Source organism: Lagenorhynchus albirostris, chromosome 6 (assembly GCF_949774975.1).
Source record: "Lagenorhynchus albirostris chromosome 6, mLagAlb1.1, whole genome shotgun sequence".
NCBI classification, from domain to species: domain Eukaryota; kingdom Metazoa; phylum Chordata; class Mammalia; order Artiodactyla; family Delphinidae; genus Lagenorhynchus; species Lagenorhynchus albirostris.
Window position 1 is genome coordinate 40,533,309 of NC_083100.1, and position 15,230 is coordinate 40,548,538.

The 15,230-nt window shown below is 35.4% G+C and overlaps 1 pseudogene; it reads left to right on the forward strand.

The window, feature by feature from the left end:
- LOC132521518 (3-ketoacyl-CoA thiolase, mitochondrial-like) overlaps positions 1-12,765 on the forward strand; it is a 50,204-nt pseudogene extending 37,439 nt beyond the window's left edge.
- The last annotated feature ends 2,465 nt before the right edge of the window (positions 12,766-15,230 follow it).

A 15,230-nucleotide genomic window follows, 5' to 3' on the forward strand; every position in this document is an offset into this window, starting at 1 on the left:
TTGAAGGAGCCATCTCCATGCTGGAGTTAGGTTCTAGGCAAAGGAACTGCATATTATTCATTATGTATTTATTCTGAGACCTTTAGCTGTACAATAAATAGAACTTTTATTCATTGAAACATAAATTCAGTTTTGCCATTTTGGCCACTATTGCTTAATCGTGGTCCAAATAATCAATCATATACCAATCATTAATAATATTTAATACCTGTTATGGACTGAATTATGTCCCTCCAAAATGTGTATGCAGGAGCCCTAACCCTCAATGTGATTGTATTTGTAAATAGGACCTTTAAAAATTTCAATACAGTTAAATGAAGTCATAGGATGTCCTTAGAAGAAGAGGGAGAAACACTAGGGATGCTCACACATAGAGAAAAGGCTGTGTGAGTACTCAGTGAGAACATGGCATCTTCAAGCTAAGGAGAGAGGCCTTAGGAGAAACCAAATCTGCTGACATCTTGATCTTAAATTTTCAGCCTCCAGAACTGTGAGAAAATTAATTTCTGTTGTTTAAACCTCCTAGTCTGTGGTATTTTGTATGGCAGCCCTAGCAAACTAATGCAATAATACCTACAGGTACATTTATCTTGATTAATTGATTTAATCTTCAGTGCATTCATATTAATGGATGTACTAAAATTAATCACAGATAAAATTATCTATTATATAGATAAGTAAAACAAGACAGAAATGTTAAGTAAATCCCCCCAGTGCATGCTGGTAGTAAACGACTTACGTAGTACTTGAATGCAAATGCTTGGACTCCAGGACACTTGAGATTACCATTTCACTATGACTTTTCTCTTGAGCTAGCAATCTAGCTATCTATGTATATTTCAATTAATCTAATATCCATTCATTCATCTATCTATTCATCAACCTACCTAATCTGAATATTCAAAACATTCTATATTTCATTTTGGAATTTTTGGGTATTTAAACTGCATGCCATGTATAAATAGGTAAAATTCAATAATGCAATTTTTGAGAAAGAACTATGACATAAATAAATTATTTTTTATTTGAATTTTATTTTATTTATTTTTATACAGCAGGTTCTTATTAGTTATCTATTTTATACATATTAGTGTATATATGTCAATCCCAATCTCCCAATTCATCCCACCACCACCACCACCCTCATTTTCCCCCCTTGGTGTCCATATGTTTGTTCTCTACTTCTGTGTCTCTATTTTTGCCTTGCAAACCAGTTCATCTGTACCATTTTTCTAGATTCCACATGTATGCGTTAATATATGATATTTGTTTTTCTCTTTCTGACTTACTTCACTCTGTATGACAGTCTCTAGGTCCATCCATGTCTCTACAAATGACCCAATTTCATTCCTTCTTATGGCTGAGTAATATTCCATTGTATATATGTACCACATCTTCTTTATCCATTCGTCTGTCGATGGGCATTTAGGTTGCTTCCATGACCTGGCTATTGTGAATAGTGCTGCAATGAACATTGGGGTGCATGTGTGACATAAATAAATTTTTATTTAAAAAATCAGTTGAAATCTTTTATCCTTATGTGGTGCTTTTGGGTTATGCATAATTATGGCACAATCAGAAATTCATATTTTTGAAGCATATTAATTGAAAAACCCTGCAAATAGTCATGCAACTAGAAATAGGAATTGTGTTCTCAGTGGTTCAAGGGATGTGAAACCCTGAAAGATAGTTACCCTGATGAATGTTTACATAATCATTCACAGTTACCATCCCTGTGGATTTAACTCCTGATGGATTTTGAAAATTATTTTCAAGTTCTTTTGGATGACCAACGCTCCAGATATTCTGTCATTGCCTACACTTGTGTCATTCTGTATTGAAACTTGATGAAAACCAATTATCTAGACAAGTTGGTACCTGTTCAATAACTTTTCGTTGATTCCTTATAACAGATGTCATCTTTTGATCATATTTAAATGTGTCTCTTCAAAATAACCATTTTAAGATTCAATCTATGTATATTTCCAATATTCAATTAGAATATTAGGATATCATTAATAGATTGCAAAATAGTTAGTGCAAAGGGAAATTTGTATAAGATCATCTAACCCTTGTCATGGTTCTGAGCATTTTAAAGCATGATTGAATTTAAATAAAATATTAGTAAATTTTGATTTAGATATGTAAATTGACTTAGCTCTAAAACAGTCTATATAATAAAATGCATAGATTCTACATTTTACAAATATTCACACAATATGTAAATTATAACTGGCCTATTTAAGCTTAAGTGAACCACAGAAAATATATTGAAATAGAAATACTTCCATTATTTTCTGTTATAAGAACCAAAAGATCATATTCTTTAGAAAAATAAGGTGAAAGGAGTTTTCTCCCTTGGATAATAAAATAATGTTTATACATCGAACTCAGTAAACGTAAGAAGTTAGGCCTGATAAGTTCGGGGTGAACAAAAAAGGGATATCCAAAAAAGTAATCGTGACAATAGGCAGATATCTATAATTTTTTTTTTTTTTTTTTTTTTTTTTTTTTTGCGGTACGCGGGCCTCCCACTGTTGTGGCCTCTCCCGTTGCGGAGCACAGGCTCCGGACGCGCAGGCTCAGTGGCCATGGCTCACGGGCCTAGCCGCTCCACGTCATGTGGGATCTTCCCGGACCGGGGCACGAGCCTGTGTCCCCTGCATTGGCAGGCGGACTCTCAACCACTGCACCACCAGGGAAGCCCTTTATCTATAATTTTAACTGAAGCTCTAAATACTATAAGAGTAGTAGTTCTTTAAGATGTAACAGAAGTTAAACCCATAGGAGTGACTGGGTTTTTGGTTTTGCAAAAGCTTAAGTTCTTTAAGATGTAACAGAAATGAAGGCCATGAAATTAAGTTGGAGTAAATATTTTTTCAAATGTGGTCACATATAGAGTCCATCCAATTAACAGAGGCAGTAATTTAGGTAGATACTCAAGCTCCAAGAGTCAAAGTGAAGACCTATAATCTGGTAATTGAGTCCTGCAAAATCGTTCTGTACCCTAGATCATCAGAAAGATAGTAGATGACTTCGGTTTTCCAAAATTAGAAATAAGCTGAAAATCTGGTAAGCTTGGTGTCAAAAGAAATAAAAGGCTCAAGTAGGTGACAGCAATGAGGGAACAGAAATTCAAGATCTTCTGTCATTAAGACAACACAACAACCATTAGAAATACCAGTGTGAGCCTACTGTGAGTCCAGGACATGTTGACCCTCTGGGCACATGTATACTTTCTGTAACCCCATTTTCTCTAGCCTTTGCCAATTCTATCATTCTATCATGCTTATATTAAAAATATTAAGAAAAATGTCACTAGCTCACGCCCTTGTATGCATAATTCAAGACTTGAGCCCACTGGAAAAACCCTCTTTTTCTCAGCCCACATTTTCAGGTTACATGTATTTTCTAACATGTTCACTTTCTTCTTTGCAAACACCTCTTCACATTTCTTGCTCTCTGCTCCTGGAAAAATTTCATAAAGGCAATACTTCCCAATTGCATCTGCTGCTGCCCTTTCCTGGTGTACCCATTTCTGCAAATCTTGTAAGTCCAAGTGGTGCTGAAATTCTCCTTTATCCCCCTTGTGTCATAGTTTTTCACTCTTACAAGCTACAACCTATTTCTTTCTTCTCTTAATTCAAGAGTAACACTTTTGCTCTTTCTTCAAGTCTTACTCTCTACCATGTAAGAGGTTATATGAGTACCTTTTAACTTTTTATTTTTTAATTCTAACATCATTTCAGATACACAGAAAGTTGCAAGAATAAATACAAAAATTCTCGTATAGTCTTCACCCAAATTCTTCCCTCATCTCTCTCTCTCTCTCTGTTTCTCATGAGAATAAGTTACTGATATTATGTCCCTTTCTCTGTAAATATTTCATTGAATATAGCACACTTAACAACACTAGGAAATTAACACTGATACAGCATTATTCTCTAATTTGAAGACATTATTCAGATTTTGACAATTTTCCCAATAATGCAATTTATATGACAGAAAATGCTGAAAATCCTGGATCATGCCTTGCATTCAGTTGTCACGTCTCTTGAGTCTCTTTTATTTTGGGAGATTAACTTTTTGTTTTTAATTTTATTTTTTAGAGAACAGTAATTTTGCATAAAATGCATCTCTCTTTGGAATTTCTGATATGTCCAGGTAATAGATGTTTCTATTTGTCAGGAACACCACAGAAGCAATATCGTGCTATTCTCAATGTCTTATGTCAGTTAGCATATGTTATTGAAATGTTTCATGATTCATTATGTTAACTTGATCACTTTATGAAGTTGTTCCTGTCAATTTTTTTCACTATCTTGTAAGGAGTTATATTGAGATCGTATAAATATTTTGTGACACCTCAAAATATCACTCACTTCTTTTAGTATCCATTGATGGGTCTTGCCTCAATTAATGTTGATAGTTGTTAAATGGTGATTTTTTGGATCTCTTCATTCCTTTCTTATTTATTACTTGAGCCTCTACTATAAGAAAGGGCTTTCCATATAAATATAAATATATAAACTATTAAATATGGCATAATAGTAAGTTAATTCATTTAAGAAGCTATAATGCTTTACTATCATTATTTAATTCGATGCTGAATTGCATCATATTTAGCCATGGGAGTTCCTCAAGTTGGCTTCTGTGTCCTTTTTGTGTGTCTCAATTTTGAGTACTTACATTCAGAAACAAGATCATCCAAGTTCATCTTGTACTGTTCCTGCTCCAGCCTGGAATCAGACATTTCTCCAAATAATTCTAGTTCCTATTAGTGGAGAGAGAGTATTTAGAAACCAGGATCTGGCTCTGGGTTTGTGATTGTTACTTGATTGCCTTGTCTTCTAGCACCTCTCAGACAACAGAACGAGAAATAAGATCTCATGAACTTCAGCAAATCCAATTATAAATTGGATTTTCTTTGTCACTCTTCCATATCAACCACTTTTCCTTGGGCACCTTTTACTTCTTTACTTTATTTCTATTCTCTTCTTAATATTCCTGCTTTTCTTTAAGACCCTTTAAAAGTTTCCATTCCAATTTTTTCTTCCTTGACATATTATCTTCATTCCTGATACAGGTAAGATAAAGCAGAGCCTAAATACCCAGGTCTATTTGCAAAAGCTTAGAACATGAAGAAATTATATGATTTCTTCATGAATGATAGGGGATGGATTTAAACCCAGGCATGATGACCCACAGTTAAGCATTTTCTCAGTCTGCTTTAAGAAAAACATTTCAAAACCCAGTCACTCCTATGGGTTTAATAACAAAAAGATGTTGGAGTCCTAAATCCCAGTGCTTGTGAATGTGGCCTTATTTATAAATAGGGTCCTTGAAGATGATCAAGTTAAGACGAGTTCAATAGGGGGAGTTCTAATCCTATATGATTGCATCCTGAAAATAAGGAGGGGATTTGGACATGGAGACAGACATACACACACACACAGACACACACACACGCACACACACACAGCTCCATATGAAGATGAAGGCAGAGGCCAGGTTGATGCACATACAAGCCAGGAAACACCAAAGAGTGCATGCAAATCACCAGAAACAGATTCTCCCTCACAGGCCTCAGTAGGAACTAAACCTGCAGACACCTTGATCTTGGACTTCTACTCTCCAGAACTGTGAAACAATATCTTTCTGTTGTTTAAACCACACAGTTTTTGATGCTTTGTTATGGCAGCCCAGCAAATTAATAGAATCACAAAAGTAAGGTGTTATTAAATTTCTACATTATGCTATATTTCTATATAGATCATAAATAGTGTTAAATTTTTCTCTTCCTATTTAACTCATTTGTGAAAGTTAAAAAAAAAAGTTGTGTAATTCATTATGTACTTAATGGTCCAGACATTTAAAATACCAAACATTAATACCATGTATTAGAATAAAAGCAAAGTACATCATAAACTAAATAAGAGATTAGAACAGTAGGTCATTATGAGAAATCAGAACATGTTGGACTTAGGTAAAAATAACAACCTCTGGGTTGAACAATTTATATTAAGTAAAGAAGAAGGATTTTAATGACATAATGTAAAAGCTTGTCTAATGGGAAAAACTTGGCAAGCAGAGGGTTTAGAGAGAAGTGCACACCTCAGTTATTTTGAAGGTAAGTGTTTCTAAAGTTATTCTAAAATTTAATTTGGTTTAATTAAGTGAAAGGACTCTTTTGGCTCTGTGTGCATACAGGTGGGAATCAGTGAAAGCTGTTTTTTCTTTGGTTCTACACATAAAATTTTCATGGTGAGGTTACTTCTATATTTTAAAGAGGAAAACTAAAAGTAGAAACTGCCATACTGTATAAAAGGGGAATAAAAATGTTCTTTAATTCCTAAGGGAATTGCTTTCCTATTCTTTTATTTTTTTTCCAGTTTCAATAAAATATAACACTTTTGGCTTCCACGATTTAAATCAAAGTTTTTTATGTTGAAAATAAGAAATATTTTCTTAAATTCACTTATAAAAACTGACCTTTGTAAAGTTATTTCAATCTTAGAAATCCTAGAGTGCCAATGAATTTGCTGAAAATCTACAAGGAATGGATTCTGAAAAGATGCGATATATTTATTAACTAAAATGCCTCTCAGTATTATTCTTAGTCATTTCACCTTGGTGAAAATAAGTCTTAGAAAGATTTAATATTTTCATGACAAAATTAACCTAAAGTTATTAAGCCATTTTAGACCCCATGATTCCATGTCTTTCATTCCCTTACTCAAGACTAAACTCTTTTTTTTCTTAGTTACTTGCCAAATATATACTATTCCACTGTTATACAGCTCAAATTTCACTTCTTTTTTTAAGCTTTTCTGGTTACTTTTTCTCCCACCTCCCCAAACAGAGTTCAGTACCCAATCTGAGTGCTTATTTTATCCCTGCCAATACCTTATGTTTGTGTCATAACTATCTGCAAATATGTCTTTCTCCATTGATAAACACGTGTTATTTTAGGGTAAGAAATTTTATTCTGGTTATCTTTTTATTCTTATGATGTATCATAGTGTTGCATGATAGTCTACACAATGATGTTTACTAAGTAAATTAATAAAGTCATGTTTTCGTTACATATTAGCCAAAGGTCACAGGTCATTGTACATACCTCACCCATGAGTTTTGTTATTCCCTGTAGCTAGATGTTTTGTACATCTTGGGTTTCCCAGGACAGTCCTGTGCTTTTTGTTTTTAATTAAGACATAGTTGATGTATAATATTACATAAGTTACAGGTGTACAACATAGTGATTCACAATTTTTAAAGGTTATACTCCATTTAAAATATTGGCTATGTTCCCTGTGTTGTACAATACATCCTTGAGGCTTATTTTATACATAATAGTTTGTACCTCCTTAATCCCCTACCCCTGTCTTTTCCCTCACCCCCTTCCCTCTCCCCACTGGTAATCACTAGTTTGTTCTCTATATCTGTATGTTTCCTTTTTGTTATATTCACTAGTTCTACTTTTTTAGAATCTGCATACAAGTGATATCATACAGTATTTGGCTTTCTCTGTCTGACTTATTTCACTTAGCCTAATATCCTCCAAGTCCATTCATGTTGTTGCAAATGGCAAAATTTCATTCTTTTTTTATGGCTAAGTAGTATTCATTGTATACATATATACCACATCTTATTTATCCATTTATCTGTTGACACTTAGATTGCTCCCATACCTTGGTGATTGTAAACAATGCTGCTATGAACACTGGGATGAATGTACCTTTTCAAATTAGTGTTTTTGTATTTTTCAGATATATACCCAGAAGTGGAATTGCTGGGTCATGTGGTAGTTCTATTTTGAGTTTTTTGAGAAACTGCCATACTGTTTTTCACAGTGGCTATGCCAATTTACATTCCCACCAACAATGTACAAGTGTTTTCTCCACATCCTTTCCAACATTTGTTATTTGTGGTCTTTTTGATGATTGCCATTCTGACAGGTGTGAGGTGATATCTCATTGTGGTTTTAATTTTCATTTCTCTGATTAGTAACAATGTGGAGCATCTTTTCATGTGCCTGTTGGCCATCTGTATGTTTTCTTTGAAAAAATGTCAATTCAGGACTTCTGCCCATTTTTTAATCGAGTTGACTGGGTTTTCTTGATGTTGACTTGTATGAGTTGTTCATATATTTTGTATATCAACCCTTCATTGGTCATATCATTAGCAAATATTTTCTCCCATTCAGTAGGTTGTCTTTTTTGTTTTGTTGATAAGTTCCTTTGCAGGACAGTGCTGGTTTATACCTATTATCCTGGCATCCTGTCTGGCTTAGGCTTTTTCCAGATTTATCATTTTTAAAGGGATTATTAATAATTACTTGAAAGTAAATTGGATAGATTGGGTGGGCCTTCAGTTTGTCTTTCTGCTTTAAGCCATGGTTTTATCCAGTTTGAGCCACTCATAGTGTGTGAGACATATTGCAGTGAATCGTGTCCTCATGTTAACCGGTTATTATATTTGAAAGATGAGCAGCAATTACTCATTTCTCTCTTTCCATCTTCTTCTAAAGAAAACAACTGACACTTCCCTTTCAAGAACAACATGGTGATAAAATCTTGTGTACTCTAACAGAGGCAAGTTGGGAGAGCTAACTTTCTCTGCTATGTGGGGAGTAGGAAGTGTTGGGTGCTGTTGCTTCTGCTGGCCGCGTAGTTTACAAATATGGTGCAGTTGGCTGTGCTGTGGCTTTCATATCCAGTGCTTGATCCTTTGAAAAGTCCGTGGATAGAAGTGACTTCTGATCAAGCTTGATGCAGTAGCTTAAACAATATTCTAGATCTTGGTTTTTCTCTGAACTTATCTTGACTTTGTTTTCAGTGAGTAGGAACAACTACCCTCAGACTCTCTTTCTGGTAGCAAGATGGCAGTAGCTCCTAAATTTCTAGTTCAGGAGAAAAAAGAACTACCACTTATAAATTCTCCAAATTTTCTGACATTCATTAAATAGACAGGTTCTGAATTTTCACCATTCAATATTTGCTTGATTTGTCTCATGCATGCTCCTCTTCTGAAAGAATCCAAGGGCAAATTCCCATGGAGACTCTAAAACTGACCTCAAATAATATCTAGAAGGAGAATGGATATAAGATAGCAAATAAAACTATCTGTGACTCTGAGACCCTGGAATGTACTAGGTGTTCTATAATTATTAGTTTTCCTCTTTTTGCCATAAGTAAGGCCAACTGTGTAGGTATGCTCCCCAAAATCTGCTTACAAAATCAGTTTTAATCTTTCTGAGGTCAAATTTTCAAAAGGGTTTAATTCAAGATCTAAATCCAGGCTTATCCTGTTCACCAGATCTAGCATCTAGCTGCCCTTCTGGGTTTCCACAGGCATTATAACAATGCACTACTGTTCACATTTGGAAAAAGAATAGTGTGGCTTTCTTACAAGCTCTTTGAACTTTATTAAAAAAGAAAACTTTGGCATATTTCATCATCTATTAAATAAATATTACATTTTTATATGAGAATTTGTTAAAAGATTAGGGATAACTAGTTGGAAAAGAGGAGAAAAGAAAAAGAAAAATACTATATTATAAAGTAATATCTTATTTTACCCAAGAATGGCAGTTAAATACCTGAATAAAAAAAATGGAAGAAGCTTATTACCTATAGTGTTTTTGCTTTTCTGGAGACAGATTCAATTGAGAATGATAACCTCAGAAGGATGGTCTGCTGACCCCTAAGTCGAGGCCTGACTTCATTTAAAGTTAGAGAAAACAAGAGTTTGCTGGGAAATGATGGGAGAATGCTACTAGTTTTCTTTCCATAGTTTCCTTTTTATATACTTTTCTTTAATCTTTGGAGAGACATTTTACAGTTCTGCTGCCCGTAAAAGTGATGTTTGAATGTATTCTACAAAAGTTGCAAAGCTGGTAACTCATAAAATATTCCTGAGGTTGGCAAGTTTCACAAGATGAAAGGTTCACACAGCTCTAACAAGTAACTAAAAAGGAGACTGTTGTAGTGGGCACCAGCACAGCCGTTTAAAGTCCCATGTTGGATACTGGACTGCAGTTTGAATTCTTGTCATGGGCCCAAGAAGATAAATATTATCCCCAACATGCTTATCCTTCATTGGTGTGTTTAAGCTTAATTGACCTTACTACAAAATAATTGAAAATATGAATAAAACAACCCTGTTTTTTGTCCTTTTTTTTTCCTCAAAAGAAGATGAAAATTCTACAATGAAGAGGATTTTGACATTTATATTTAGCTCGTTTTGCTTAAGCTTGAAAAACACGTCTCTAGTTTCTGCCAGCACTTGTAACCAAGGAGAATGATTACCACATGCAGGTGTCACTGATTGGCTGGAATTGAAAGCTACAGATTGTCCTGGAGGCCTGAACTGATCTCTCTATCCCCTAATCTCCATTTACTTCTGCCAAATGCCATTACAGAGCAGTCAGATCTGTTTTGACCGACAGCATAGCTAACAAGTAGGATCGATGTCAACATATAATTGGTGCTTATGGGGGAAAAAATATATATATATATATAATAGATGAACATTGTCTGAAAATTATATTTCTACAAGTATATATTTTAAAAGATTAGTTATAAACATATTTTAACCAACTAAATGGACCTGCTGTTGAGAATTCTGCTTTCTATTCTAAATTTCCCAAAATACTTTGCAGTGGTACCTTAAGTAAGGAAAGGGGACATATATACACATATATATATAAACAAACAACAACAACAGAAACCCACCTAATGAATAGACACTAAGATTTATGACATAAGGCTACAAAGTACTTAAAAATAATTATAAGCCCTTGCAGATAATATATAAAAGCCTTATTCATTAAGTGGACTGTATCCACTTTATTTATAGAACATACAGAAACTCTCTTAATATGTCTTCATATAATCTTTGAGATTAATTGAAGGTTTCAATTCCCTTTTGAAAATATACCAACTGAATAACTGTGGCTAATAAGTGCCTCTCTTTTGCTCCACACCTTCTGCCCTTCTTACTTTACCTAATGAAACCATTGCTAGATGTTGTGTGAGGCCTTAGGATGTCTTTTATGCAAAATGTGGAAAATAAATCAGTAAACTAACTTTCAAAGAAAGGCTTTGTCCCTACATCATAAGGTGCATGCATATGTTTTAACTTGAAATAAAATTTTTAAGGTATGCGTACATTTTTTGTTTGGATATGGTTCCTACTTTAACCTACTTTTCAATTAACTTACCAAATAATTGTTCCAATCGAGTAAGATAAGATGGCTCTTAAACTATATACTATAAAAGTATTATGAATGCAGCATAAGACATAGAACTTTTAAAATATAATATAGTGATGGCACTGAAAATTATAATTTTATATTTTAAACATGTGTCTTCAATTCCTCTCATTCAGGATTCCTTTAACTTAGAAACTAAATATAAAGAAAATCTCAAGTGCAAATACTAGGAGGGCAGGGGAGATTAACCTTATATTTGCCAAATTTTTAGAGGCAGATTAAAACTTCTACCTATAACTCCCATTGCATCAAATGATACTGTCCTCTCCAGAATTTGATTAACAAAAATTCTACTATTAAAAATGAATTCCATTGTTTTTGCAAATCCTTCTGTTATGAATGAAGAATAAACCCATCAGAGCTTCAAGTTGGTGAACAAATGAAAGTGCTGGGACAGGTGGGTGCCCAGAGGGTGTGGAAGGTCCACATCCCACCTCCCCATATCTTGCGCTATGCATTTCTATTTGTCTGTTCTTTAGTTGTATCCTTTATAATAAACTGGCAAATAGCTCTTCAGATGCTGCATACTTGGCAAGGCACGTCAGTTTGATGTGGGAGTTCCGAAAGAGACCTCAGCTCTCACTGTTAATAGACTCTGTGGCTCTGGTTTCCAGTCCATTGTGAATGGATGTCAGGAAATGTGTGTTAAAGATGCTGAAGTTGTCTTGTGTGGAACAGCCAAAAATATGGCTCCTTACTGTGTCAGAAACGTGCGTTTTAGAGCCAAGTTTTGATCAGATCTCAAGCTGGAAGATTCTTTGCGAGCAGCATTAACAGAGCAGCATCTCCAACTCCCCATGGGAATTACTGCAAAGAATCTTGCTGCAAAACATAAAATTAGCAGAGAAAAATGTAACAAATACACCCTGTAGTCAGAGCAGAGATGGAAAGCTGCTAAAGATGCTGGCTACTTTAATAATGAGATGGTACCAGTTGAGGTAAAGACAAGGACAGGAAAACAATGCAAGTCATGAGCCAGTTTGGTCCCAACGAGCCTGGAGCAGTTAAATAAACTTCCTCCAATTTTCAAGGACGAAGGGACCATCAGTGTAAGGAATGTACCAGAAGTATCTGATGCTTTCATAGCTAGTAAAGATGCTGCTAAAAAGCATAACATTACACTGACAAGAATTGTGAGCTATTTTGTATCTAGATGTGATCTCTCTGTCATAGATATTGATTTTGTCCCTACCTCCAATGGGGCACTAAAGAAAAGAAGACTGTGTCTTAAGGACGTGGATTTGGTAGAGGTAAATGGAGCTTTTCCTCCCCAGTACTTGGCAGTTGAGAAGAGCTTGGATCTCGACCCAGGTATAACCAATTTAAATGGAAGAGCCATTACTTGGGATCAGCCATTGGGAGGATCTGGATCAAGCATTATTGCACACATGGTTCATGAATTAAGATGTGGAGGTGGAAAATGTGCAGGGGCATAAGCGTGCATTGGAGTTGGCCAAGTTATGACACTCATCATGCAGAGCCCAGCCTGAGAAGAGAAAGGAGCCCACCATGGCCCACAGTTACTTTACTTGGCCAGGCCACATTAGAACAGGGGACCTTTAGAGAAGCTGCTAAAACTGGCTATGCCCTGCCACTGAAACAGTGATTGAGTGTGATCAAGGGTTGATGAGGTAAAGATGTATTTATCATGAGTTAAGAGCTCAAGCCAGAAATAAGTTTTCTCAAATTTGCACTAAATATGATGTATTTCTGAACTGAAGTTTAATTATAGAAGGCCTTAAAAAAATCGTATTCTGGCCAATGACCACCACACATGCTTTAGATCATATGATTGCAAGGAAATTGAATGTATTGCCTTAATTTCCAAAAATAAATAGATGAATGAATCCATGAATAAATACCTTTATGAGGAATTCTTAAATTTTCTTATGATTTTCTTTTTACATTTTATACTTTACAATGGAATATTCTATTAACATTCTTTAATAGAAACAAGTGAGAAAGAGCAAGCCCCTGACATGCAGGCTGTGGCCTCATAACTCTCAGCCAGGCCTTGGTGTTGCTTCAAGCTGTCCTGGCACTCACAGCTAGGTTTCCGCGTCTCCTGCTGAAAATAAACTTTTTCACAGAACCTCAAATTCAGATAAGACCATTCTTTGATCTTTATGGATAAAGACAAAAACAAGACCGTTCCTTAATCATGGCTGAGCATAGACAAAGCACTACCCAACCCACAGCTTCACAAGTATAACCCTTCCCTGGTTAATATGAACAATGGCTGTTTCTTCAATAATTACAGGATTAGCCTCACTCTGGTGTATCATTGTCATGGATAAGATGTTTTGAGATACCCTATCATAGAATTGCTTCCTGCTCCTGACAGGATACAATCCAGTGCAAGGTACTGCTTCCTTAAACACTCCTCCAAACAACTCAACCAAAGCCTAACTTGTATAATAGGCTTCTTTTTAATACCCACTATGATGGTATTAATTTTACATGTCAATTTGACTATGCTACGGGACACCCAGTTAGCTGGTAAAACATTCTTCTGGGTGTGTCTATGAGGGTGTTTCTGGAAGAGATTAGCATTTGAATTGGTGAACTGAATAAAGCAGATGGCCCTCCCCAATGTAGGAAGGCATTATCCAATCTTTTGAGGGCCCTGAACAGAACACAAAGGCAGAGGAAGAATGAATTTGCTCTCTTTCTGCTTGAGCTGGGACATCTCCTGTCCTCAGTCATCAAACCTCCTGGTTCTCAGATCTTTGGACTTGGACTGCATTACACCACTGGCTCTGCTGGTTCTCCAGCTTGCAGTTGGTAGGTTGTAGGACGTCTTGGCCTCAAAACTTGCATGAGCCAGTTCCTATAATAAATATCTCCCTTTCTCTCTCCCTCTCTCTCATTCTCTTTCTCTGAAAGTAGAGTGTTCCTATGAAAACGTTTGTAAGTTGAAATGGCCTAAAGCAAAGAAGCAATTTTTTCCTAAAAGTGAAAAACCTCTTTAGATTTCTGTTGGTTAGTGAAAACAGGTACTAATACAGGTCTTTCATAAAAACAAAGTGGCATAAAGCAAACGTTCAAAAAGCGAGGAATACCTGTGTATATATATATATAGTCTTTTGGTTCTCTTTTCTCTGGAGAACTCTAATACACCTTCTTACCAAGACACCTCACATTTCACCGTATGTATGCCCTAATGCTGCAAACAAGAATAAACACAGCGGTGTTCCTGGCGGTTTTTGGAGGTAGGGTGCTAACACAAAGAACAGAAAATAGATTGCATGTGTATAAAGACTTAATTAGAATGGGGGATATATTACCTAAATCCTAGAGGAATGCAATACAGGAAGATGGAAGAAATAGGCAGCAAAGATCAAATTTCTCTGCTCCCAGAATTTTACACAGCACAGCACTAGAGAGTATTGTGACTTATTGATTAAATTATCCAATTCAATAAAAGTATGGTGAATAGATGCAAGAAAGCTGTTTCTGCATTCTCTGTTTAAATTACAATTAAGTTTCCAGCTGGATATCTCCAAAACATAGTGGAAACCTTGTAGTGATGGTATTTGCCTTGTTCTATTTTGGGATTCTTTAGCAACATCACCTTATAGCAACAGCTGTTCAGAGTGCTGGGATTGGTATGAATATTTCTTCTACTGCTGGCAAGTTGAAAGCTGTAAAATATTTTCAGTTCATTTCAGGTTCAGGTGTCCCTAGGAGCAATGGTCTTCATGTAGTAGAAGGGAAGGTACTAAGACTATAAAACAGAGATTCAGAAACTAAATACAAACTGCTGTTGTTGAAAACTCCAACTGGGACTTTATTGCCAAACACCAGACATTAGAAGATCACTAGCTAAATTAGCCAGAGTAAACATCTTGAGGTACAAAACTAGTGCCAGCTCACTGAGCTAAGAATAAGACACATGGGTTGGCAGTAGGGCTGAGGAAAGACCTAAATAAATACGGATAAATGCAGTATCGGT